At 41.0% G+C, this 26,959-nt stretch overlaps 1 pseudogene; it reads right to left on the reverse strand.

Moving 5' to 3' along the window:
- Window positions 1–1,352: 1,352 nt before the first annotated feature.
- LOC112064831 (transforming protein RhoA-like) overlaps window positions 1,353–26,959 on the reverse strand; it is a 30,533-nt pseudogene continuing 4,926 nt past the window's right edge.

The following is a 26,959-nucleotide window of genomic DNA, read 5'->3' on the forward strand; positions in this document are numbered from 1 at the left end:
CAAGAGAACTGACGGGAGAAAATGTGAAAGGGTAAGGAAAAGGGGCATTGTGAACCAGAGCCGGACACCGCCACCCAGGTGAGGCAGGTTATAGCACCTTCTGAAATGTTAAAGTGCCTCAGGCATGAAACCGAATTGCAATTTACTTAGCCCAGCCCGGGGCCAGGGGTACTGGGATGTGTGGGGCCTAATGAGACACAATCCGGGGGGTGAGACGGCCATCTTTGACTAGAGAAACTGACAGAACGGGAATTTTTTTAATGAATTTTTCATCTGACTTTATTTTCAAATACACTTTCTTTAAAAAAAAAAAAAAAAAGACACTTTCAGCCGGGATGACAAATATCAGTACTAGGAAATCCAGTCATACAAAAAGAAAAAAAAAATTACTACATCTAGTATGGGGTAGATACATTTATTTGGGGTAATGTACATTCAGTGACACTAATTACACAGTAACTATAAGGTAACTAACATGAAACCATGGAACTGTAACTTTGCCACAGCTGCATGGACTTGGGCCTTTCTGGCTGAGCACATCTTCAAAAACGCGATGCCTACCCCAGAGCTAGGCTGGTGAAATCTGTTAAGGAGTAAAGCTCTGCAGCGGTGACTCACCAGAATACTTTTCAGCTGACAGATAATAGGCAGGACATGTTAGTTGTAAAGCAGTTATAACCACTTTATAGTTATTGTCATGGTCTGAACGCGGGTTGGAAAAAATTTCCAGACATAAGGCAGAATGTAAAGAAGATAGAATTTATTAGAGGGAAGGGTCACTGCCAGAACAGCAGGCTGACTTCCTAGTAGTCTGGGAGACTCAAGCTGGAACATGTGCTATTGATCAGTTTTTATGGCCAGAAAACAAAGGAATGGTCCCAGGTGAAAATTTCGTTTACTGATTGGCCGAGGGGCATATACTTTCCTTCTACAGGGTGGGAGTGGGACAGGGCAGATGCCTTTCTTTATTTGGGACAGGTCCTGCTGCTCAGGTGGGCATCGCCCAGGTGGGCTCAGGAATTTCATAACCATCACAACATGGTGGGGAGGGCGAGTAAGAGTCCGGGAAGGGGGTGTAATGCTGACAGTTTTTCAGGCAGGGTTGTCCTTTGTCCTTGAAGCACCATTGTCCTTGGAGCACCACAGTTATAACTTGAATTCGTGCCTGGTGTGTCAGATGGGAGAGCATAGGGCTGTTAGAGCTATGTCAGAGGAACCCTGGCAGGCCAGATGGTTTGGACATCATCGATAATCATGGTTGACTTCTAAACACTGATAGCAAGATGACTTCTGATATGTAATCTTAGATAAATTATAGATAAATGAAAAAGGCCAGTAATCAGCCGCTAAGATTAATAAATAGCTCTTTGAAATTTACTGCATGAGGGCTGTGCTTTGCAGCAGTTTTCCAAGATGAAGCACCCAGATTTTTCCTTCCTATATCTGGCTTGCAGAGCTGCTCTCATGCCCATTTCAAAAACCTCTCTCACTCCATATTTGGTCTTTGATGCACACCCCATCTACCCCAAAGCTCCAATTCTGTTCGCCATATTTCTGCCTTCCTCTAGTTTTCCCAGCTCCTGCCTTATCTTGGTTAGTCCCACCTTCTGCACGCATCCTTCCAAAGATCCTTCTTCTTCCAAGCCGGATAACGGGACAGAAATGACTACTGGAGTCCATTTTTCTGGGATGTTTTCTGATGAATGTCTGATGTTTCCTGATAAATGTCCATTTATCAGGGCTCTCAGTGGAGAAACACATCAGTATAACATCAGCATCCAGGTAGGCGAGGGGCCTCAGGTGATCTCTTCCTGCCCACCTGTGTTCCACAGAGCCAATTCTACCTGTTCTCCATCCACCTCGATATCTGCCACGTAGTTTTCAAACACCACGTGTACACACCCCTTTGGGAACTGGTCCTTGCTAAACACAGTGACAGAGCACACTGGCCAATGGGGAAGACAGCAGTTAATCAAATATTTAATTACAAACTGAATAGGTACTACAATAAAAAAAAAAAATACAGAGACAACAGGGGACCTGCCCTGGAGTGGAGAGGTGGTTAGGGAAAGCTTCTGTCTCAGAAGCTCTGTAACAAACTATCCTAAAACCTAGTGACTTAAACCAACAACAGTTATTTATGTTGCCCCCAAATCTGCAATTTGGGCAGAATTCAACCCGGACAGCAAGTCTGGGCTCCACGTGGTGTCATCTGGGGCACCTTGACTGGGATTGGAGAGTAAATTAATTTACGTTAATTTGAGAAACTGCTCCAGAGAAGCATGGTTTCCAGCACAGTGTCTCCTCTGCTCCAAAGCAGATTTCTGCGCATCTTCACCTCTCCAGTCCTGGGCATCTGTGTATTCTGTTCCTCCCACCTGGAATGTCTCTTCACCTGCCTCCTTGCCTCCTGACCCATTGTTCAAGGCCCAGGATGAATGTTACATCTGTCAATGAAAATCATCAATAAGCAACCTATAGTAAGAATAGAAAAGAGTTTTATTTGAGCCAAACTGAGGACTATCCTGGATGCCCACTTCCCAGATTACTCTGAGAAACTGCTCCGGAGAAGCATGGTTTCCAGCACAGTTTTATATCTTGTCAGAACAAAGAACATTAAATAAGTCAGGGATACATTTCAAGGAAAAAAAGAAAACACATAGGTCAGCATGTACACTGCAGGTCAGCATGACCTTGGCACCTGGGAAGGGAGTCTTATCCTCAAAGGAGGACCAGCATTGGCATCCAGGAAGAGAGGCTTTTAATCTTTATTTTTAACATGGACAGTCTTTTCTTTTGGTCAATATGTCCTTTTCTCTAATAATTAAAGCAGATGTACAATGTATGTTTGCTGGGCCACAAACAGGCTATTTTAGTTAGCATAAAATTCAAGCTAACTCATGTATAAGCTAGAATGACTTCCCTATATCTCAATATGTGAAAATTTCTTTTATTACTCTCTGTAGATATTCATAATCTGGACATTTCATATAAGTGGCGGCATACAAAACGTGGCCTTCTGTGTCCGGCTTCTGTCACTTGATGTTATCAAGGTTCTGAAGGCTTCTCTCGAAGATGGGGGCTCACTCACCTGGCCTGTAAGTTGGTGCTGGTTGACAGCTGGGAATTCAGTCAGGCATTTGGGTTAGGGATCCTACTAGCTCTTCTCCATCAGGGCCCTTTTGTGGGCTGCTTGGGCTTCCTTATGGCATGGTGGCTGGGTTCTAAGAGTGAACATCCTGAGAGAATCAGGCAGAAGCTTTTCACATTTTATGACTTAGATTTGAAAGCCACATAGTGTCACTTTGATGTTTGTCTCAAGCTCACCTGGATTCAAGGGAAAGGAACACAGACCACACTTCTCAATGGGCAGAGTGTCAAAACACCTTGTAAGAAGAGTGTACCATGGGAGATACAACTGTGGCCATATTTGGATAATAACTGCCACAGCTTCCCTGAGGAAGTGTGACGTTTGACCTGAAAGCTGAAAGATAAGTAGGTGTTAACTAGGCACAGTGATGGAAGAGCATTCCAGGAACGTGGAACAGCATTTAGAAAGGCCCTGAGGTGGAGCAATGAGCACATTTGAGGAAGTGAAAGCAGGTCCAAGTAACAGGGGCAGATAGGAGGGACACAAAGTGAATGTGAAGGGGCTGACGGTGGAGGACTTTGTCTATCATGTGCTTTAAATGTCTTGTTTCTGCTCAGGTTCTCTTGTCCATTCTGCCAGAATAGACAGCATTCTAGAGTACCACTTGGGGACAGTTACTCCCCCACCCACCCCTTTCAGTGGGGCTGCAAGAGTGGACATAAGACCCAGTTCTCACCATTTAGGACATTCCACACACACCCATCAGCCTCAGTGATTGGTTCAGGAATGGACACATGACCCAAGCAGGGCCAATGAGCCTCAAACCCAAGACATCCCTGCAGCTACTGGACAAGGGATGCACTCTTTCTCTGGGGGTTGCCAGGCAGGATATAGTTGGAAGTGCTGGGTGTCATCTTTGACTCTGAGTGAGAAGAACCTGTCTGAGAATGACACTGTTAACCTAAAATCAGCCAGTTTTACCAGCAAAATGAATTTATTTGGGAAAAGCAAAGAACTGCAACTCAATACACTCAACCTACGGCAAACCACAGGCACGTCTGGAAAACAAACGGAGCCTGCTTTTATAGGAAAAAGGAGGGGTGGGGCGTTGGGACGTGCTGTTCTAAATGAAAGTTCATTGGAGGAAAGTAGGTGGCAATGGCTTCTCATTGGCTGAGCTGCAATGTTTCCCATTGGCTGGGCAGTTGCTGAGGGAGGAGAAATTCTTCCTTTGGGCTAGTAACGTAGTTGCGCTTCCTATTTGGGAGTGCAATTTTCCCTTTTTCCTGTGTGGCGTGGAAATGAAGGTCAGTGCCTGCAAATGATGATGAGTGGTAATGTATGAGAGTTTCCTCTGACAGCCATTCCTGGCTCTAACTTTAGTGAGGTTTCCTTTATTAATTTTAAACGGGAACAAAGAGAAAAGCAGTACCAAGTGATAGAGACTGTGGAGCTCCTGGACCATGATTAAAGCCAAATTTACCACTTGAAATTTTAGATACATGAGTCAATAAAGTTTGGTTTAAGCTGATTTTAATTTTCGTCACTTGTAACCAAGAGTCCTGTTTAAATTCACCGTTAGGATTTTGGTTATCCTGACGTTTATCCTTCCTGGAATGCTCCAGCACTCCATTTGGCCTCTTCCTGAACTTTTTTTGTGTGTTTGTGATCAATAATTTTTTTTTATTGCTTCTCAGTCTAAACGTCAAGTTAAATTTGTTTGAGATTCAAACAAATTGAGGTTCAAAACAAATTCTGCAGAACATTTGTAAGAACATTTGTACATAACATTTATAAATTTTCCTTCTTGAATAAAAATAATATGTAATAAAGCCAATTGTCTTGTTGGTCAATGATTAATCAAATAGAAAATACATGACAGTTTATGGGACAGTTTAAAATGTCCAAATATTATGCCACTGGAGGATTTGTCTAGATTAAAGATCTCCCTCAGTCCTTTTCAGGGGACAGATGGATCTTGGGCATATTTGGGCAGGTTTTTTTAGAGTATGCTAGAGGAACATGTCAAATCAGCAGCTATCTGTCTGATTTATTTTTACTCCCTCCTTACCCCCTCCACTAAAACAAAACAAAAAACCCTCCTAATTGATGAGACTTTTTAAAATTGAAGTATAGTTGATTTACAATGTTGTGTTAGTTTCAGGTATACAGCACAGTGATTCTGTTATACATATACAATATATCTATTCTTTTTCAGATTCTTTTCGCTTATAGGTTATTACAAAATGTTGCGTATAGTTCCCTGTGCTATACAGTAGGTCCTTGTTGGTTATCTATTTAAATATAGTAATGTATATATGTTAATCCCTAACTCCTAATTTATTCCTCCCCCACTTTCCCCTTTAATCATAAATTTGTCTTCTATGTCTGTGGGTCTATGTTTTGTATATAAGTTCGTTTGTATCTTTTTTTTTTAGATTCTACATATAAGCAATATCATATGATATTTGTCTTTCTCTGTCTGGCTTACTTCACTTAGTGTGATAATCTCTAGGTCCATCCATGTTGCTGCAAATGGCATTATTTCATTCTTTTTTATGGCTGAGTAATATTCCATTGTGTATATATCCCATATCTTCTTTATCCATTCATCTGTCGATGGACATTTAGGTTGCTTCCATGTCTTGCCTATTGTAAATAGTGCTGCAATGAACGTTGGGGTACAGATGAGACTATTTTTTAATGCAAATCAAGCTGTCTTATTCGTAAGAAAATTTAATGTTAAACATAACTGAATATCCAGACACTTGGCAGTTTTAAAAGCTACTATGCCTGTGGCCCTGGCTCCTTTTCCTTATATTCCCATGATTGCCCCAGGGCTGCCCCTAGTATACATGGAGGCCTTAAGCAAATTAGAGAAAAGGCCCCTATGGAAGAACAACTTTTAGAAAAAATTATCTCTTTCCATGGGAAGACTCAACCACATACCAAGAAGAACAGAGGCTGAAATTCAGACCCCAACTACCTATCCAGTGGGAAGCATTTAGTCAGAGCACAGTGCAAAATAGCATACAAGTAACCTTCACATCCCCTCCTCCATAGATGGACATCATTTTTTAAGTGTTGTTGAGATGACCCAAGCTGTTCTGGGTATCACATTCAAGCATTGCAATGGTCAGAGGAGAAAAGAGAACAACTTCCAGAATGTCTCCCAGCAAACTGGGAAGAACTTTCCCAGAAACACTTAGCAGAGCTCTCCTTATATTCCATTAGCCTGAATTGGATCACACCTTCTAATCATTTTTTAATTTATTGAGGTAAAATTCACATAACCTAAAAAATCACGATTTTAAAGTGTACAAATCAGTGGCTTTTAGCACAATCACAGTGTTGCACAATCATCACCACTATCCACTCCAGAGAATTTTCATTGCACCAAAAATAAATTGTACCCATTAAGCTGTCCCCATTCCCCCCTTCTCCCCACCCCAGGCCCTGACAACCGCTAATCTACTTTCTATCTCCATGGATTTACTTATTCTGGACATTTCGTGTATGTAAATGGATTCATACGATTTGTGGCCTTTTACACCTGGGTTCTTTCATAAAGCTTGGTTTCAAGGTTCATCCAAGTTGTAGCATGTATCAGTATTTAATTCCTTTTTATGGCTGAATAATATTCTGTTATATGGATAGACAAAATATGATTTACCCAGTCATCAGTTGGTAAACATTTGGGTCATTTCCACTTTTGGATTATTATGAATAATGCTACTGTGAACATTTGTGTACGAGTTAATGTTAAAACAGCTGTTTTCAATTCTCAGGCAAATATGGAGTCATGGGATTGTTGGGCCATATGGTAATTCTCTGGTTTCCTTTTTGAGGAACTGTTAAACAGTTTTATTGATTGATTGATTGATTGATTGATTGACTGTGCTGCGCTGCTTGTGGAATTCTAGTTCCCTGACCAGGGATTGAACCCAGGCCCTCGGCAGTGAGAACGCAGAGTCCTAATCACTGGACTTCCAGGGGATTCCCTGTCAAACTGTTTTCCATAGAGACTGCATTATACATTTCCATCAACAATGTATATGTGTTCCAATTTCACATCCTCGTCAAAGAGGATGTTATTTTCCATTCGTTTTTTATTATAGTCGTCCCAGTGTCTATGAGGAGACATTTCATTACAATTTTTATTTGCATTTTCCTGGTGATTAATGATGCTAAGCCTCTTTTCTTGTGCTTGTTGGCCATTTGAATATCTTCTTTGGAGAAATGTCTATTTAAATCCTTGGCTCATTTTTGTTTTTTGAATTTTATTTTATTTATTTTTTTATACAACAGGTTCTTATTAGTTATCCATTTTATGCATATTAGTGTATATATGTCATCAATCTCAATCGCCCAATTCATCACACCACCCCCAACCCCCAGCTGCTTTCCCCCCTTGGTGTCCATACGTTTGTTCTCTACATCTGTGTCTCTACCTTGGCTCATTTTTGAATTGAATTCTTTGCTTTTTTGTTGTTGTAAACGTTTTTTTTTTACATATTCTAGATACTAGAGCCTTGTCACATACGGGGTTTGCAAATATTTTCTCCCATTCTGTGGGTTGTCTTTTCACTCTTTTGATAGTATCCTTTGATGTACAAATGTTTTTACTTTTCATGAAGTTTAATTTACCTATTTTTGTTGTTGTTGCTGCTTCTGCCTTTGGTGTCATATTTAAGAAACCATCGTCAAATCCAAGATCATTAAGATTTGCCTCTAGGTTTTCTTGTAAGTATTTTATAGTTTTCACTCTTTTTTTAAAAATTTTATTTATTTATTTTTGGCTGTGTTGGGTCTTCGTTTCTGTGCGTGGGCTTTCTCTAGTTGCGGCGAGTGGGGGCCACTCTTCATCTCGGTGCGCGGGCCTCTCACTGTTGTGGCCTCTCTTGTTGCAGACGGAACACAAGCTCCAGATGCGCAGGCTCAGTAGTTGTGGCTCACGGGCTTAGTTGCTCCGTGGCATGTGGGATCCTCCCAGACCAGGGCTTGAACCTGTGTCCCCTGCATTGGCAGGCAGATTCTCAACCACTGCGCCACCAGGGAAGCCCATAGTTTTCACTCTTATATTTGGTTTGTTGATCCACTCTTTTTACATACACACACACACACATATATGTACATATATATTCTTTTTTATATTATTTTCCATTATGGTTTATTACAGAATATATAGTTCCCTGTGCTTTACAGTAGGACCTTGTTTATCTATTTTATATACAGTAGTTTGTATCTGCTAATCCCAAACTCCTAATTTATCCCTCCCCCACTCCCTTTCCCTTTTGGTAAACATAAATTTGTTTTCTATGTCTATGTGTCTGATTCTGTTTTTGCTTTTTTTTTTTGGCTGTGCCACACGGCTTGTGGGATCTTAGTTCCCCGACCAGGTATCAAACCCTGGCCATGGCAGTGGAAATGCTGAGTCTCAACCACTGGACCACCAGGGAATTCCCTCTTTCTGTTTTATAAATAAGTGCATTTGTATCATATTTTAGATTCCACATATAAATGATATCATATGGTATTTGTCTTTCTTTTCTGACTTAACTTCCCTTAGCATGATAATCTCTAGGTCCATTCATGTTGCTGCAAACGGCATCATTTCATTCTTTTTATGACTGAGTAGTAGTCCATTGTATATATGTACCACATTTTCTTGATCCATTCATCTGTCAGTGGACATTTAGGTTGTTTCCATATCTTGGCTATTGCAAATAGTGAACATTGGGGTGCATTTTCTTTTCAAATTATGGTTTTCTCCGGATATATGCCCAGGAGTGGGAATTGCTGGATCATATGGCAACTCTACTTTTAGTTTTCCATAGTGGCTGCACTAACTTTACATTCCCACCAACTGTTGGTCCACTTTGAGTTAATTTTTGTATATGGTGTGACTTCAAGGTCCAACTTCCTTCTTTTGCATGTGAATATCCACTTGTTCCAGGACCATCTGTTGAAGAAATGTTTCCCTAATCAACTGACCATAGATGTATGAGTTTATTTCCAGACTCTCAACTCATTTTTAATTTCAATTTCATTGATTCAATCAATTTCATTGATCCATATGTCTATCCTTATGCCAGTACCACAATGTTAGGTTATTGTAGCTTTAAATAATTAGAAAAAAAAATTTTTTTTTTATTTTGGCCATGCCACGCAGCTTGCAAGATCTTAGTTCCCCGACCAGGGATTGAACCTGGGCCCTGGCAGTGAAAGTGCTGAGTCCTAACCACTGGACCACCAGGGAATTTCCAGTAAGTTTTAAAATCACGAAGCATGAATCTTCCAACTTTGTTCTTTTCCCAGATCGTTCTGGCTTTTCATGGTCCCTTGCCCTTGCAATACCATATAAGTTTTAGGTTTGGCTTTTCCATGCCTGCAAAAAAGGACATTGGGATTTTTACAGGGATGGCATTAAATCTATAGATTGTTTTTGTGCAGTATTGCCACCTTAACAATATTAAGTCTTCCAATCCATAGAAACACAATGTCTTTCTATTTATTTAGGTCTTCTTTAATTTCTTTCAGCAATGCTTTGTAATTATTAGGGCCAGGAATGAGACAACTAGGGACAGCCCCTATACCCCAGAGCCCACTGAAATTATTCAAACTAGCCAATCCTAAACTGCCTACTCTACCTTTCCCATTCCTTCCCTTTGAAACTCCAGTGAAGGCTCTTGTCCACATTTCCTCCTTATGGCTCTACCTCCTGACCAGTTCTAGTGTTTCCCTTTGTGACCCCTGCCACAATGTGGCATGCTCCGTTTCCTTGGGATCTGAAGGTATAATAAACTATCTTTCAAAGGCAGTCATCTCCTAATCTGTTGGCCTCACCATGCCTGAATAATAATGCAACCTATATTTAAAAACATTCAAATATTGATACAATGTTGAATAAAGGTAGCAAAAAGTGACATCCTTGTCTTGTTCCTGACCTTAGGGGGAAAGCTTTAAGTCTTTCATCATTGTATGTGATGTGGGTTTCTTGTATATGCCCCTTACCATGTTGAAAAAGTCCCAGTTGTTGGAGTAATTTTAGCATAAAAGGGTGTTAGATTTTATCAAATGCTTTTTTTCTCCATCAATTAAGATGTTCATGTGGTTCCCACTCCCCCTTTTGTTTTATTAATTTGGTGTATGACATTGATTGATTTTTTAAAATGTTGAATCACCTTTGCATTCCTGGGATAAATCTCATTTGATCATTATGTAGAATCCATGTATATGCTGTTGGAGTCACTAGTATTTTGATGAGGATTTTTGCCTCTATATCCATAAGGGACATTGAGCTGTAGTTTTCTTGTGATGTCTTTGTCTGGCTGTGGTATCAGGGTAACGCTGGCTTCATAGAATGAATTAGGAAGTATCACCCGTTGGGGAGCACAGGCCCCGGCCCCGCAGGCTCAGCGGCCATGGCCCACGGGCCCAGCCGCTCCGCGGCATGTGGGATCTTCCCGGACTGGGGCACGAACCCGTGTCCCCTGCATTGGCAGGCGGACTCTCAACCACTGCGCCACCAGGGAAGCACCCTCTCCTATTTTTTTAAAGGGTTTAAGGGGATTGGTATTACTTCTCTTTTACTACGTATTTTTCAGTTATTTTCTTAGTGGTTCCCTGGGAATTATAATTAATGCTTAATGTATAACAATCTAGTTAGAATTAATACCAACTTAGCTTTAATATTACACAAAATTTTTACTGCTGTATAGCTCCATTCTTCCCTTTATGTTGTTATTGGCACAAATTACATCTTTTTCACTGTGTGCCCATGAATATAGATTTGTAATTATTGTTTTATGTTATTGTCTTTTAAATCACATAGGAAAAATGAAGAGTAACAAGCCAAAAATACATTAATACTGACTTTTATATTTATCTATGTAGTTACCTTTACCAGTGTTATTTATTTTTCCATGTAGATTTGAGTTACTGTCTAGTGTCCTTTTATTTCAGCCTGAAGAACTCCTTGCAGCATTTATTGCATGTCAGGTCTACCAGCAATGATCTCTCCCAGTTTTTGAAGTCCCTTTGAGCATATTTAAAATAGTTGACTTGGGACTTCCCTGGTGGCACAGTGGTTAGGAACCCGCCTGCCAATGCAGGGCACATGGGTTCGAGCCCTGGTCCGGGAAGGTCGCACATGCTGCAGAGCAGCTAAGCCCCTGCGCCACAACTACTGAGACTGAGCTCTAGAGCCTGCAAGCCACAACTACTGAGCATGCGTGCCACAACTACTGAAGCCCACACACCTAGAGCCGGTTCTCCACAACAAGAGAAGCTACCACAATGAGAAGCCTGTGCACCACAGCAAAGAGTAGCCCCCGCTCGCTGCAACTAGAGAAAGCCTGCGCGCAGCAGCAAAGACCCAACGCAGCCAAAAATAAAATAAATAAATAAATAGTTGACTTAAAGTCTTTGTCTAGATATTCTGTTTTTTAAAAAAATGTATATAGTTGGCTTTTGTTTTGTTTCTCAGTTCAGGATTCAATCAAGGCTATGTGCTGTATTTAGTTATTATATCTTTTTAATATCTTTCAGTCCAGAATGATTCCTCCACCTTTTTCTTTTTTTTAATGATATTGGCTTTTTCGGAGAGCCCACGTCAGATGTCTAATAGAATGTCCTATTTGATATTTGTCTCATTGTTCCCTCATAATTGGATCCAGGTTGAACATTTTTGGCAAGATGATACATAAGTAACGTGTATGTACAGTCTTTCCAGGGCAGTGATGTTGGAATGAATTGGATCCAAACATTTTTGGTTGTGATGTCACTTTGCTCAGTATTCAAATTTCCAGAAGAAAGAATCTAATTGGCCAGGTTGGTTCACATGCCCACTCCTTGGCCAGAGAGGGAAGGCATTTTGACTGACAGTCTCATCAAGAATGTTCTCAGGGCTTCCCTGGTGGCGCAGTGGTTGAGAGTCCGCCTGCCGATGCAGGGAACGCGGGTTCGTGCCCGGTCCGGGAAGATCCCGCATGCCGCGGAGCGGCTGGGCCCGTGAGCCATGGCCGCTGAGCCTTTGTGTCCGGAGCCTGTGCTCCGCAGCGGGAGAGGCCACAACAGTGAGAGGCCCGTGTACCACAAAAAAAAAAAAAAAAAAAAAGAAAGATTCAAAAAGAATGTTCTCAGTGAGGAGTAGGTAGCTCAGCAAAAGAAAACTACGATGTTGTTGAAGCAGGGGGAATGGATGCTGAGTAGGGAAAAATGACGAATATCCACTATCCCTCTATCTTTCAGTGGTCTCAGCCATTCACTTGACTTCTACTGTTTACTCTATCAAATTCTCAGAATGAAAGCTGACTTCTCTCTCCATTTCCACACCATGTTTACAACTGTCTGCTCAGAGCCTCTACTTGCATGTCCTAAGGGCATCTAAAGTAAAACTTAATGCCTTCTCCACCTGTCCCTACTCATCCAGCAGAGGAGCTGAATTATCTACAGCTCGATCACCGCCCGCAGAAACCAAAACCCAAATTCATGACTCAGTGTGCCTAGTCTTGTGGTTTGTACTTTTGTCGCATCTTTTATAGTCTTTCTCTCTTTCATTCCCACATGTATCATCCAAGACTATGCCCAGAGTGTTGTCTGGAATTACAAGTAACCAGGAAGAAACAGCTTTTCAGGTTAAACACATTCAGGGAGCATTGGGGGACACAGATTTATTTATCACAGAACTTCTCAGAGCCTTGAATAAGCCAATGTGATTTTTAAAGAATAGACATTCTTTTCTTACTTTTTATTTTGCAAAATAATTCAATTTATGGAAAAATCGCAAGAATAGCACAATGAACTTCCCAATATTTGTTACCTGGATATATTAATTGTTAACATTTTCTTACATTCTCTCCTCCCTTTCTCTCTTTCCCTCTTTCTCATATCTATATATCTATACCTATATCTAAACCTATATCTCTATCTATGAGAGAGAAGATTATTTATATATATGTACATATATATACACATATATCCTCAATATATATACTCTTTATGTATACTGTCAAATGGTTCAGCAGTAATAACATATATAATCATATCTATCTGTATCTATATATAATTATTGCTGAAACATTTGAGAATAAGTTGCATACATATGTAAATACTTCACTTCGTATTTCCTAAGAATAAAAACATCTCATTGTTTCATAAATAGTCCACTGATAAATCCATATGATAGGAAAATTCTTATCTCCCACATCAGAGGACAGCTATACAATTTGGGAAGTGCTAGTTTACGTTATTTCTATAGGCTCTTAACTCAGTGGTTCCCAAACCTGGCTGCCCATGACTGCCATCATTATTACCGAACAGTAAATGCTTATTGTATACAGATGTAAACATTTCACATGAATGTACTCATTTAATCTTCATAGTAACTCTAAATAATAAGTATTATCATCTCTAGATTGTACATGAGAAAACTCGGTTACAGAGAGGTCGCCCAGGAGGTACAGGTGGTAAGAAACAGAGCTGGCATTTATAGCCAGACTATTTGAAGGGTATAATACACTTCTCCCAATGATTCTGTTGGGCAAACAGGTTAACTATTCCTCTCACTGATATTAAGGCTTTTTGCCTCCTTCTCCTCCAAATTCCAGTTGCCAGATGAATTTACACAAAACACATCTTCTTCTGTTGCTTGTGAGTTAAGGAAATTGTCATTCAATGGAGTGGTTAAGAACCAGGACTTGGAAGTCAGTTCTGGATTTCCATCTTGGCTCTACCCATAACCAGCTCCATGGTTTTGAGCTGGGCACCGAGCATCAGTTTCCTCACCTGGACAGTGAGGGTCGGATCAGAGGAGGAGATATGGCCAACACTCAGGAAAGGGCTTGGCGATCAATCCATGGCAGCTAATAATTGTGGTTATTATTATTGGTGGTGGTGGTGTGTTATAAACCCCTCAGCCACAAATGGGCAAATTATCAACCGATCTCTGTTTCCTCACCTATAGAGTTGGGCTGTTAATATATTGTCTTCTAGGAGTGTTGTGGGGGTTAGAGAGAGGATGTAGTGTTTCGAATGCTGCCAGGCACATAGTGACTATACAATGAATGTTGGTTATTACTATTATTTATTCTTTTCTTTATCACTATGCTCCGGACAAAAGGTTCTACTTACAACAGCTTGAATATGCTCCATTGTTAGCTGCTTCTGTGTGTTTTTCTATGCTGTGCTCTCTGCCTGGGACACCATCCCCATTTCTCTGTGTCAAAACCCCAGTTGTGTCTCCTCCTGTCCCACCAGCAGTGTCCTTGGTGCCAGGGAAGCCTTTCCTTATCCCCCCATTAGGACTTTACTCATCTCATGGGATACTTATTTCCAGCTTTGTATAGAAATCTCTTGTCTCTTCTCCCCTTGAAGGAGCCCCTTTCCCTACTTCAGGTAACATCTAAACCAGAGCAGACCCCATAACCTGTTACCCTAAAGAGACCAGAGCCATTTTTAGAAGCTGCTAGATAAAAGCCTGCTTGTTGTCAGGGAAAAGAACCCACAGATCCCTTTGGTACCTCCCATTTGTCTGTTGCCAAGACTCAGAATAAACGCACTGATAGGGACTGACTCCCACCGTTTAAGGGGCTGCTGCTGAGTAACCTCCTGTCTAGGGAGAGACCTTACCACACCAAGAGCTTCATCATTGCCTAATGGGGGCCCTCCGGGGCTTTATCAAGGACAAGGGAGCTGGGGAGCCTCCTCCACTGCAGTGAAACTGATAGAAAGAAATACAATGGGCAGATGGATTGCTACAAAGGCAGGTGGGCAAACAAGACACACAGGCAAGAACCTTCCCTTGCATGAGATGTTTCAACTGCTTTCTGGGGAGGCAGAAAACAGTCACCAGAGTCCAAGCCCTCCCACTCTTCATTTGCAAACTTTTAGGCATCTTCCTTAGATAAGCATTTTGGGGGCTCTTGCTAATTCCTGCGGACTGAAATAAACAACAGCTACTGTCGTTCAGAGCCTGCTGGATGCCAGGCCCTTCAAAGGTGTTCTCCCAGTGACTCTGCCAGAGTGGCGGGTGTCCCACCCAGCTTCGAGCCTTTCTGTAACGTCCCCTTCTCAGTGAGGTCTACCCGGGACACCCTACTGAAAACTGCAGCCCGGCCCCACCTCCACTCCACATCCCTGCGTTCTCAGCACGACCCTCACCACCTTCTAATGTGCAGTTTGATTTACTTGTTAAACAGGTTTATTGTCTGATTTTCCTCCCACACTCCACAAGGGGGACAACCACAGGGTGGGGCTGGAGGTCTTTGCCACTTAGGCTCATTTGGGCATCCCTAGGGCCTACAACAGAGCCTGGATCGTTAATACAATGTATGATCTATGACTTATTTATCATCGTTCATTTATTTATTTTCCTTTGCAAAAATATTGTTTATTTTTATATTGAAGTATAGTTGACAATAATTACAATGTCAAATAATTGTCCATAATTAATTGACAATAATTTACAGCGTTGTATTAGTTTCATCATTCATTTAACCAGTCCCCTTCTGATGAACACTTGGCTGTTGTAAACCTTCTGCAAACCTATTCTGTAAACCTATTATAAACACACTGCAGTAAACATCCTTGGGCAAATATCTTTGCACATTTGTGCATTTATATCATAGTAGAGATTCTTCCATATAGAATTGCTAAGTCAAAAGTTATGGAAAGTCTCAATATTAATAGATACTGTCAATAGCTCTTCCAAAAAGACTGTTTCCATTTAGATTCCCACTAAGAGTGCATGAGAGGGCTCGCTAAGGATTTGTGAAATCGGGGTGGGGGTGGGGAGGATCCCAACTCATCTACACTTGCTGAACGTCTAATATCTGCAAGTGTAGAATCTTAATGTTAAAGGGACATAAACATTCATCTCATTCTCCTCCAACTCCCTTCCCAAGGCAGTAATCCTCTCCAACACAGCTTTGTTCTTAATTCTTTCCTTGTCACGGACAGGGGTCAAACTTCCCTCCTATGGTTTTCAGGATAAATTGCTACTGACAGGTGACTGGGTCAAAATCTGCTTTCTTATAACCCCACCCCACCTATCCCGGCTCCATTCTCAGGAGCCACAAAAAACTGGGCTAATCCTTTTTCCATGTGACAGCTCTTAAAATATTTGAAGACTGTATCAAATCTCCTCTAAGACTTCTTCCAGGGTTAAACCTCCCCAGCTCCAGCCAGACACACCCCCTGGATGTAACAGTGTTGACCTGGTTAGGTTAGTGGCCAAGCGTAAAAGCTTTAGGGTTCCCCAGGCTTAAGTTCAAGTCTCTGTTCCCACACTTTCCAGCTGTCTGACCTGGGCTAAGTCATTTCTCAGACTTTAGTTTCCTCCCTTGAATAAATTATATAACAATAGTGCCCACCTTATAAGGTTGCTGGCTGGGACACATTCTTACACACACACACACACAAATCTAAAACTATATTTTATGATGGTGTTGGTATAAAGACAAGTATAATAAAGGCAGGGTTATATTTATTTATTTTTCTTCTGATTCTGAAAGAATTAAAACATTTTCCCGGGGCCTGAGAGAGTTTGTAAAAAAAAGATCCAGAGTCTATGGCATTTATGTTGAGAGAAGAGGTGTCTTATCTGCTCAGACTGCTATAACAAAATACCACAGACTGGGTCCGATCCCTGGTCTTATAAACAACAGAAATTGATTTATCACAGTGCAGGAGGCTGGGGAGTTCAAGATCAAGGTGCCAGCACGGTCACGTTCTGGTGAGGGTCCTCTTCCTTGTTGATAGCTGGTACCTTCTCACCACATCCTTACATGGTGGAAGGGGCAAAGGAGCTCTCTGGGTTCTCTTTTAATCTTTTGTTTTGTTTTGCTTTTTGTTTTGGCCATGCCACGCGGCATGTGGGATCTTAGTTCCCCGACCAGGGATCGAACCTGCACCCCCTGCAGTGGAAGCACAGAGTCTTAACCACTGGACTGCCAGGGAAGTCCCAAAGCTAATCTTTTTGTTTGTTTGTTTTGTTTTTGTTTTGGGGTCTCTTTTATAAAGGCATTAATCTCATTCATGAGAGCTCCATCCTCGTGACCTAATCATCTCTCAAAGACCCCACCTCCTAATACCATCACATTGGGGATTCGAATTTCAACATATGGATTTGGGGGGACACAAACACCCAGGCTATACCAAGAGAAAATACACATTTCATCAAAAGAAACCTCTTCAGAAGAGGGTCAAAAAATCCATGGACTAGTAGAAGATATTTGAAATATATGTAAATGGCAAAGCATTTATACCTAGACTAAATAGAGCTCCCTCAAATCATTAAGAAAAAGACAGTTGATAGAAAAATGGCAAAAGACTTTAAGATGCCTTTGCAAAAAGGAAGAAATCGATATGGCTAATAAATTTTTTTAAAAAAGTACTCAGCTTCATTTGTAATCAGGGAAATGCAAATTGAAACCGCAATGAGGTTCCACTACATACTCTACCTACAGCACTTTTTCTGGATACATGTTATATTTTACCATTAGCATGTGTTTTTAAAAAGTATACAATCACAAGGTAAACAAAAAATTGCAAACAAACAAATAAGTGAAAATTCTCCCTACCACTGGACCTCCAAACCCCTCCCTCCAAATACGTCCTGTTACTAGTGGCTGGTGAGGCCTTTCAGAGACTGTGCTTGCAGTAGCATCTATGCATAAGCAGCCACCTTTCCTCAGATAATTAGTGCCGTACTTACATCAATTAGTGTTTGAACAGGGAAGCAGAACCAGTATGAGTCCTTACAACTCATAATAAGAGATTTATTATTGAGATTAAGTCTTATAAAACTGTAGACGCTGGTGGAGAATTCAATGGGCCTAAAGTTGCTGGAGATCAGCAAGGCCAGAAGTTGGGGGGGTGGGGGGAAGCTAGACATGAATTGGAAAGAAGGAAGGCAAACTACAACCCATATCTGTTTCTGACGTTGTTCTTTTTATTACAGTCATTCTGGTGTGTATAATGTGGTATCGCATTGTGATTTGCTGAAATATCTTAAAAGTAAGTTACAGAGATCATGACATTTCACCTTAAATACTCCAGTATACCACTCTAAAAAATTATCACTTCTGTCAGTTCAGAAAAGTTTTTTTTTAATTATTATTTTCTTGATAATTTTCTCTCCCTTGTTTTCCCAGTTCTATTTTTCTCAAATTCTTATTATTTGGATATTGGACCTTCCGTTTTGGTCTTCTAATGTTCTTTATTTCCTCTTCTCTCTGGAAGACTTCTTCAATTTTTTTCTTCCTCTTGTTTCATTGAATATTTTTTACTTCTTAGTTTCTTGATTTCCAAGAGCTTTTTTTGTTGTTGTTGTTCCCTGAATATTCCTTTTAAAAGATATCTTGTTCTTTACAACTTAAATTTATACAGTGCTGTATATCAATTACATCTTAACACTGGAAAGAAAAATAAATAAATACATTTAAATTAAAAAAAAAAAGCCTGTTCTGTTCCAGGAATGCTATATCATCTATTATCTCTCTAAGATGTTTATGGCAGCTTTTTAGAAGTTTATTTCATTCCTCTCATTGTCACTGTTTCTCCAAATCCCATTTTCCTGCTTGTTTTAGAGTTGTCTTTCGTAATAAAATCTTTTCTCAGATGACTGGAGTCTTTGGCTGGTAAAATGTGTGTACACATATATTGACAGCATCACTATTCACAATAGCCAAAAGATGGAAACAGTCCAAATGTTCAACTGATGAATGGCTAAACAATGTGCGGTATAGCCATACAATGAAATATTAGTCAGCCATTGAAAGGAATGAAATGCAGGTACTTGCTACAATGTGGATGAACCTCAAAAATATTTTGCTAAGTGAAAGAAGACAGACAAAATGTCACATAATGTATGATTCCGTTTACAAATTCCATTTGACGATTTTCATTATTCATGGTAGATATGTTCTACAACGTCTCTGGGAACACTTAGTTATTGAATATGGAATCGCTGCTTCTAGGGAAGTACAGTTCCTGTGAACCTCTGGTCACAACATTTTCATGAACCAATCAACACATAATCTTGATTTATATGTGCTTCTGTTTAAAGAAATCTTATTTAGGGAATTCCCTGGCAGTCCAACAGTTAGGACTCCGTGCTTTCACTGCCGAGGGCTCAGGTTCGATCCCAGGTCGGGGAACTAAGATCCTGCAAGCCGTGCGTTGCAGCCAAAAATAAAAAAAAAATTTTTTAATTCTTATTTAATACATATTGTTGGTTCATTAACATTTAACTCACAGCCAACAGCACTAAAACTCATGCATGAACAAAGCTTACCTAACACATGTACTTTCTTGGAACACTAGCCAGCACTTCAGCACTATACCTGGGACTATTTTAAACAGCTAAATCACAAACAGAAGGCACGAAAATGCAAAATGTGGCACAAAATATACCATGAACACTTGCTTAGAGTATGAGAGCTGAAATAAGAAGGGTGTTGCCTCTTTCATCCTCAGCTGGTAACATGCATGTAGAGCAACTCAAGTTTGTTGCTCCACCAATGACCAGGAAAGTCCACAACTATCAATTTTTTTTAAAGATTTATTTTATGTATTTATTTATTTTGGCTGTGCCGGGTCTTAGTTGTGGCTCATGGGATCTTTGTTGCAGCATGCAGACTTCTTAGTTGCAGCATGCGGACTTCTTAGTTGAGGCATGCAGACTCATTTGCGGCATGCGGGATCTAGTTCTCCAACCAGGGATGGGACCTGGGCCCCCTGCATTGGGAGCACGGAGTCTTACCCAATGGACCACCAGCGAAGTCTTTCGATTTTGAAATTACAAGTAAGTTAATGTAGGAAGACAAATTCAGAAATTTGGAATCCACCTATAATGAGGATTACCTGCATACAGAATAATCCAGAATAGGTCAGTCCATAGGGACAGAATTCAGATGGATGGTTGCAGAGACAGGGGGAGAGGAGCCTGGGAAGCAACTGCTTATGTGTATGGGTTTCCTTTTGGGATGATAACAATGACTTGAAGCTAAATAGAGTTGGTGGTTACACAACATTGAGAATGTACTAAATACCAGTGAATTGTTCATTTTGAAATGGTGACTTTTATGTTATATAAATTTCATCCAAAAAAAAATTGACATATCACTCTAAGCAGGACTCTGAACCTCTCTTTTCCCTTTGGTGTGATGATCATCCACCTTCAGATCATGGCTGCTCCAAGAAACTGAGTGAAAACAACCCACAAGGACATAAAACTTTAGCAAACAATACACTAACGTTGTTTTATACTACTGAGATTTAGGGATTTTTTGGTACTGCAGCATAACTGAGCCTGTGTTGATTATTTCAGAGGTCTAAGCCTAACTGTCATCATTATGGGAGCCAAGTGGGGTTGGGAGCTTGGAAATCTCACCATTTCTAGGTACACTCTCACTTCATCCTCCTGTTTTCAGTTTCATGACTCACTCCATCCTCTACTCTGCCCCTTCCCAAATCTAGACTCTCTAAAACTTCCTGTCTTATGCTGTGGCTGGGAAAGATAGAGTCACCTGCTCTATAGGGTGGAAGAATCCACCCTCTCCTTATACTGACTTCCACACAGTTCTTCAGCTTTTGGTCCCAACTCACCCCAGCCTCCATATATGATGGGCATTTTCAGTTTCTCAGATTCCTCTGGTTTGTCCACTGGGGATTAGTTTAGTTCTTGGCCTCCGTCTCTGTGTTTGGCTAATTCACTTCCCACCTGTTTTCTATCTTCTGAAATTTTGTCAACGTTCTTCATCTAATGTTGTTTCCTCTCCTATTCTCCTTTTCCTCATTAGTTTAACCTTCCTTATTCCTCAGTGGTCGTTTCAGGGAGGTTATGGGAGGGAGCAGAGAGAAAATGTGTTTAATTTGTCATGACTTACTGGGGTCATGAGTGTTTTCCTGTTCATCAGCTATAGACCAGCATAACTGTTTCTGGTGGGTGCGTAGCCTCCCATTATAGGGACGTATCCTCCCACAAAGGATATTTGGCGATGTCTGGAGACATTTTTGGTTGTCACAATGGGTTTTGAGATGAGGAGGCTACTGGCATCTAATGCGTAGTGGACAGGGATGCTGTCAAACATCCTACGATGCTCAGGACAGCCCCCACAACAAAGAATTATCTGGATCAAATGTCAATAGGACATTGAGAAACTCAGAAGTTGAGAAACTCTGTTCTAAAGGGTTCCTATTGTCTTCAGGATAAAATTCAGACTCCACAGCACAGCCTACAACACCCCAGCCTACCTTTCCTGCACTCCCCCTGGCTCACCATGTTCCAGCCACAAGCATCTTCTTTCTATTCCTGGAACACACCAAGCTTGTTTCTGCCACAGGACCTTTGCACTTGCTGTTTCCTCAGTCTGACTCTCTCTTTCCTGGGTTTTCTGGTTGCTGACATCCTCACTTCAGGTTTCAGTTCAAATGTCACTTCCTTTGTGAGACCCTGACCAACCCAACTTCCCCTCTCCCCCCACCCCGACCCTCATCCTTATCCAAGGAACAGTCTATTATATTTATTGCACTCTTCAAAGTATCAACTCCTGAAACTGGCTGTTTTTCTTCCTTTGTTTATATTTGTTTATTACTATGTTATCTCATGAGAGCAGGGACCTGTCAGTCTTGATCTTGAGCATTTTGCCTGCACATGGTTTCTGCTCAGGAGATGGACAAAAGGTCTTGTTTAGTGATCTTCAAGTATTTTACTTGTGTTTCTTCTTAAATAATTTCTAAGAACTCTGTACCCCTTGAATATTTTTAACTTGACATCTAAAATTTTTTTTAAATAAATATATTTATTTATTTATTTATTTTTGGCTGCGTGGGGTCTTCGTTGCTGTGCACGGGCTTCTCATTGTGGTGGCTTCTCTTGTGGCGGAGCACGGGCTCTAGGCACGCGGGCCTCAGTAGTTGTGGCGCGCAGGCTTAGTTGCTCTGCGGCATGTGGGATCTTCCCGGACCAGGGCTCGAACCCGTGTCCCCTGCATTGGCAGGTGGATTTTTAACCACTGCCCAACCAGGGAAGTCCCTAAAATTTGTTTATTGTAAGTTTAAATAGTTACAGTCTTAATTTCCCAGTTATTATAAATATTTATATTTTAGAATATAATTTTACTTCATACTTTTAAATATACCTATCATCGTTTATTTTTAAAAATCCATGAACATAATCACACACCATCTTGGAAATAAATGGAAAATTTTGTAGAGAAAAAAACAACAACAGGCTTTTAACAACTGGAAGTTTTATTTTACCTTTTTTTTCCTCCTTGAACTTGTATTTCCATTCTATTTCTCCCACAGACTTCTATCCTAATATTGATATAATGTGTGAAAAGTTTTAAAATTAATCACCAGATCATACTTCTCTGCAACAAAATGCTTGTAAGTTATGTTAATATATATGTGTATATATATATTAACGTCCTGTTTCCCTAAGACTCTAATTTTGAAGAGTATCCTGTGTTCATAAGGCTCTAAGTGTTAAATGGATAACTAATAAGAACCTGCTGTATAAAAAAATAAATAAAATTAAATTTTAAAAAAAGGCTCTAAGTGTTAAAATTTTTCTCTAAATTATCATTACAACTATTATTTGAATATAATTGATCAAAACGACATAAATATACCACATTATGATCAGTAATTGTTATACATTGAAAAGTATGTTTTATTCTAAATGAGTCATTTAATGAGATGGATGGGCTAGTTATTTTTTGGTGTTTTTTGGGGGGGTGTCTGTCTGTGGATAAATATTATTTATTGGTGGAATGGGATAGAGTTTAGAAGAAGCTCTATTCCTTTTTTTTTTTTTTCTTTTTTTCTTTTATAAAGTAAATACTGAGAAATGTTTTTCACATAAACAGGAGACTGGAATGGAAATTTTGTCACAGCCAAGTAATTCAAGGTCACCCATGTTTTTTAAAAAAATATTCATTTATTTATTTGGTTGCACCAGGTCTCAGTTGCAGCAGGTGGGCTCCTTAGTTGTGGCATGTGAACTCTTAGTTGCGGCATGTGGGATCTAGCTCCCTGACCAGTGATAGAACCCGGGCCCCCTGCATTGGGAGCGCGGAGTCTTATCCACTGCACCACCAGGGAAGTCCCCAAGGTCACCCATGTCTGAATGCCTATTTGCCACACATCACATTATGATTCATTACCAGAAATTATTTGTAATAATCTATTATCCAACAAGTCTTGCAGTGCCTCCTTCATGTTGGTTGGAAGCAAATAGGAAATCATCCGAATTGCAAAAGGATTTGTTACCCAGTCCTTAGGGGCATTGCCTTTTCTAACCACACACTATTATCTTTGTGCTTTTGTTGGGCATCCAGGTTTTTACACCACAGCACAACATGCCTTAGTAAGTTTCAAGATGACTGAGAAGCATTTGCCTTGCTTTTACAAAGTGGAGGAAGGACAGTTGTGAAGGCGGGAACACCTTGGACGCAGGCCCTTTCTCAGGCATCTTAGCTCTAGGAGAGAGAACACACAGAAGCTGAGATCTAAACAGATTCTCTTTCTCCTCTATTGAGATATAATTTCATAAAGATATGTTTTATACAGATATAGTTTAATAAAATGCACCCATTTGAAGTATCCACTTTGATGATGGGTTCTGACATGGATATACCTAATTTCCACTGCATTCAAGACATAGAAAATTTCCATCATTCCAGAAAGTTCCCTCATATTCCCTTGCAGTTAATCCCCCCTCACCCAGTAGCTCCTATTCCAGGAAGAATGTATACTAACCTGAATCCAATCAAGCCTTTAGATCTAACGTTTACAGAAAATACAGGGGACAGAGGAACGCAGTAAACCACGTCAATGAAGAAACAAAAAAGGAGAAATCCAGAATGTGGGGTATTCTACAGTATAATTGTCTTGCTCTCCTCAACAGGACAATGTTTTATATATATATAAGAGTGGGGAGTACTCTAGATTAAAAGACACTTAAGAGACGAAACTACTAAATGTAGTACATGATCCTTAATTGTAGGAAAGTAAAAATTGGATCGGACTGAGAGATCCAAAACTCAGCCAGGCCATTCTTCAGGCTGCGGTAACAGACATGATAAAGTTGGCTGCAAAGTTAACAGAAAACAGTATTTCTTCCAAGGACACTCACAGCTTTAAAGTGCCATAGTACCCCGCCTCTTTGAGTGACCACTACTTTCTTACTCGCTGAGAAACTTTGTTCTCTAAAATTATAGAAAATTTGTAGTTTGAAATTCTGTGAGTACCAATGACATGCCTTTCTCTCTCCTGGAACTCAGACGCTGAGAAGCTGCCTTGAGTTCCAAGCCAGACACAGATCTTCAGATAATGGTGTTCTGAATACAGTGGTCCACAATTATTGAACGCTGTAGTTTCGGAAAAACAGGACCCTGGGTCCACTTGGCAGTCCAGGCTGATATTAGCCCTTTTACTCCTAGACCTCTTTCAGCATATCAAACCCTGCTTCCCAGCTGCTAGCCCTGCTTCCGCCCCTCCCTGACCAGCCCATGGTCTTGTCGACTGACAAAAAATGAACAGCCTAAAAGCTGAGAATTATGTTTTATTCAATGGACTTTCTGAGGACTCAAGCCTGGGAGCCAGCCTCTCCAGATAGCTCTGAGGGCCTGCTCCGAAGAGGTAAGGGAGGAGCCAGGATACATAGGAGTTTTGGCAACAAAAGCCAGGTAGTTGGATCATCACAAGGTTACTGTTAAAGAAAACCAGGCATCTCAAGTCGATGAATTTAGTGCTTCTCTATGCATGGGAAGATGCAAGAATCTGAGCTCACTGAAATCATTCCTTTGATAGGCACCTTAACTATCCAGGGCCAGTATCCTGCTTTTCTCCACCCTGAATCCTCTCAGGGGGCACAGTTGGAGGTGGCTGCAGGGGCTGATGGCTTGATGGCCACAACATCCTTTGTTTACTGATATGGCAGGTGACGTTCTTCATCACAGTCTATTTTTCACCCAGCAGCCCAAGTGATGCTGATAAAATCAAGTCACACCAGATCCTCTGCTCAATTCCCTCCCGTGACCTCCTGCTTCACTCCAAGGATAACCAAGTCGTCGCTGGGGCCTACGAGGCTCTACGTGAACTGGCTGCATCTCCATTCCAACCCCCTGGGTTCTCTGCTCTTCCCCAAGCTTGGCTGTCATGTCTCAGCCCAGGCCTTTGATTTAGTGCTCCCCCAAAATCCACTCTCCCTTCGTACATTTACTTAAATGCCACCTCCTTGGCCCGTCTTCCCTGATCACTCAGTCTAGATAGCCACCCTCCTGACCCATACTGTACATTTTTCTTCTCAGCATTTAACTATCCTAAGTCATCTATATTAAACTCTGTCCTATTTATCTTGTAAACAGGTAAATCTCTTTCTCTCTCCCACCAGAATCTCAGCTCCACCAGAATCTCAGCTCCACAGTGTGGGCAGGGGATTTTGGTATGATTTGCTCCCTGATGTAGGCCAAACTCCTAGACCAGAGGTCAGTACAATTTTTCAGGTAAACAGCAAGGCAGTAAACATTTTAGGCTTTTCGGTCATGCGGTCTCTGTTGCAACTACCCAGTTCTGAGGTTGTAGCATGAAAACAGCCATGAAAAGTACATAAAAGGGGACTTCCCTGGTGGTGCAGCGGTTAACAATCCACCTGTCAATGCAGGGGACATGGGTTCGAGCCCTGGTCCAGGAAGATCCCACATGCCTCGGAGCAACTAAGCCCATGCACCACAACTACTGAGCCTGAGCTCTAGAGCCCGCGAGCCACAACTAGAGAAAGCCCGCACACTGGAACAAAGACCCAACGCAGCCAAAAAAAAAAGAAATAATTCCATAGAGCATTAAAAAATAAAATACATAAAAGGACATGTGGGCCTGTGTTCCAATAAAACTTTATTTATACAAACAGGTGGCCTGGTGGTAGTTTGCCATCTCCTGCCCAGAACACTGTTTGGCAATAAATATTTGCTGATTGAATTGTGAAGGAAGATAAGGTCATGCTCTTATCCTAGGAGGAAGAAGAACCAATTAAAAAATTTCAGGAACTTCCCTAGTGGTCCAGTGGCTGAGACTCTGCACTCTCAATGCAGGGGTCGGGGTTCGACCCCTGGTCAGGGAACTAGATCCCGCATGCCACAACTAAATATCCCACATGCCACAACTAAAGATCCCACGTGCTGCAGCTAAGACCCGACGCAGCCAGATAAATAAATAAATAAATAAATAAAAAGAACTTGAGAGTCCGGCAGGAATAATTGGGGAAAGGAAGGGTAAAAAACTAAAGATCCCACGTGCTGCAGCTAAGACCCGACGCAGCCAGATAAATAAATAAATAAATAAATAAAAAAAAAGAACTTGAGAGTCTGGCAGGAATAATTGGGGAAAGGAAGGGTAAAAGACAATTAAAAAAAAATTCAGATCGTGTTAGAACAGGGGTGAGATGAGGGGATGGTGGCTACTCGAGGTAAATGAAGTAGGGAAGCCTCTCTAAGGAGATGGCATTCGAGCTGAGGCTGGGCGAGCAGGGAGCCCAGGCTACTTGAAGCTTTGGAGGCTGAGGGTTCCAGGCAGAGCGATCGGCAGGCAGGCGGAAAGATTTGGAGGTGGGATGGGCTTGGGGTGTTCAAGAAACAAAGCTCTCAGTGTGGCTGCAGCAGCACAGCGACCGAGGACAAAGGGGTTCAAGATGACATTGTGGATGGGCAAGGACCATATCATAGAGGCCTAGTAGGATTTGTTTTTAAAACCACTCTATTTTGCTTTCTTTTTTCATATATTTTTTTGTTGTGGTAAAATGTACGCAACATAAAATTTACCATCTTGACCTTTTTTTTTTTTTTTTTTTCGGTATGCGGG

This window comes from Physeter macrocephalus, chromosome 14 (assembly GCF_002837175.3).
Source record: "Physeter macrocephalus isolate SW-GA chromosome 14, ASM283717v5, whole genome shotgun sequence".
Taxonomy (NCBI): Eukaryota; Metazoa; Chordata; class Mammalia; order Artiodactyla; family Physeteridae; genus Physeter; species Physeter macrocephalus.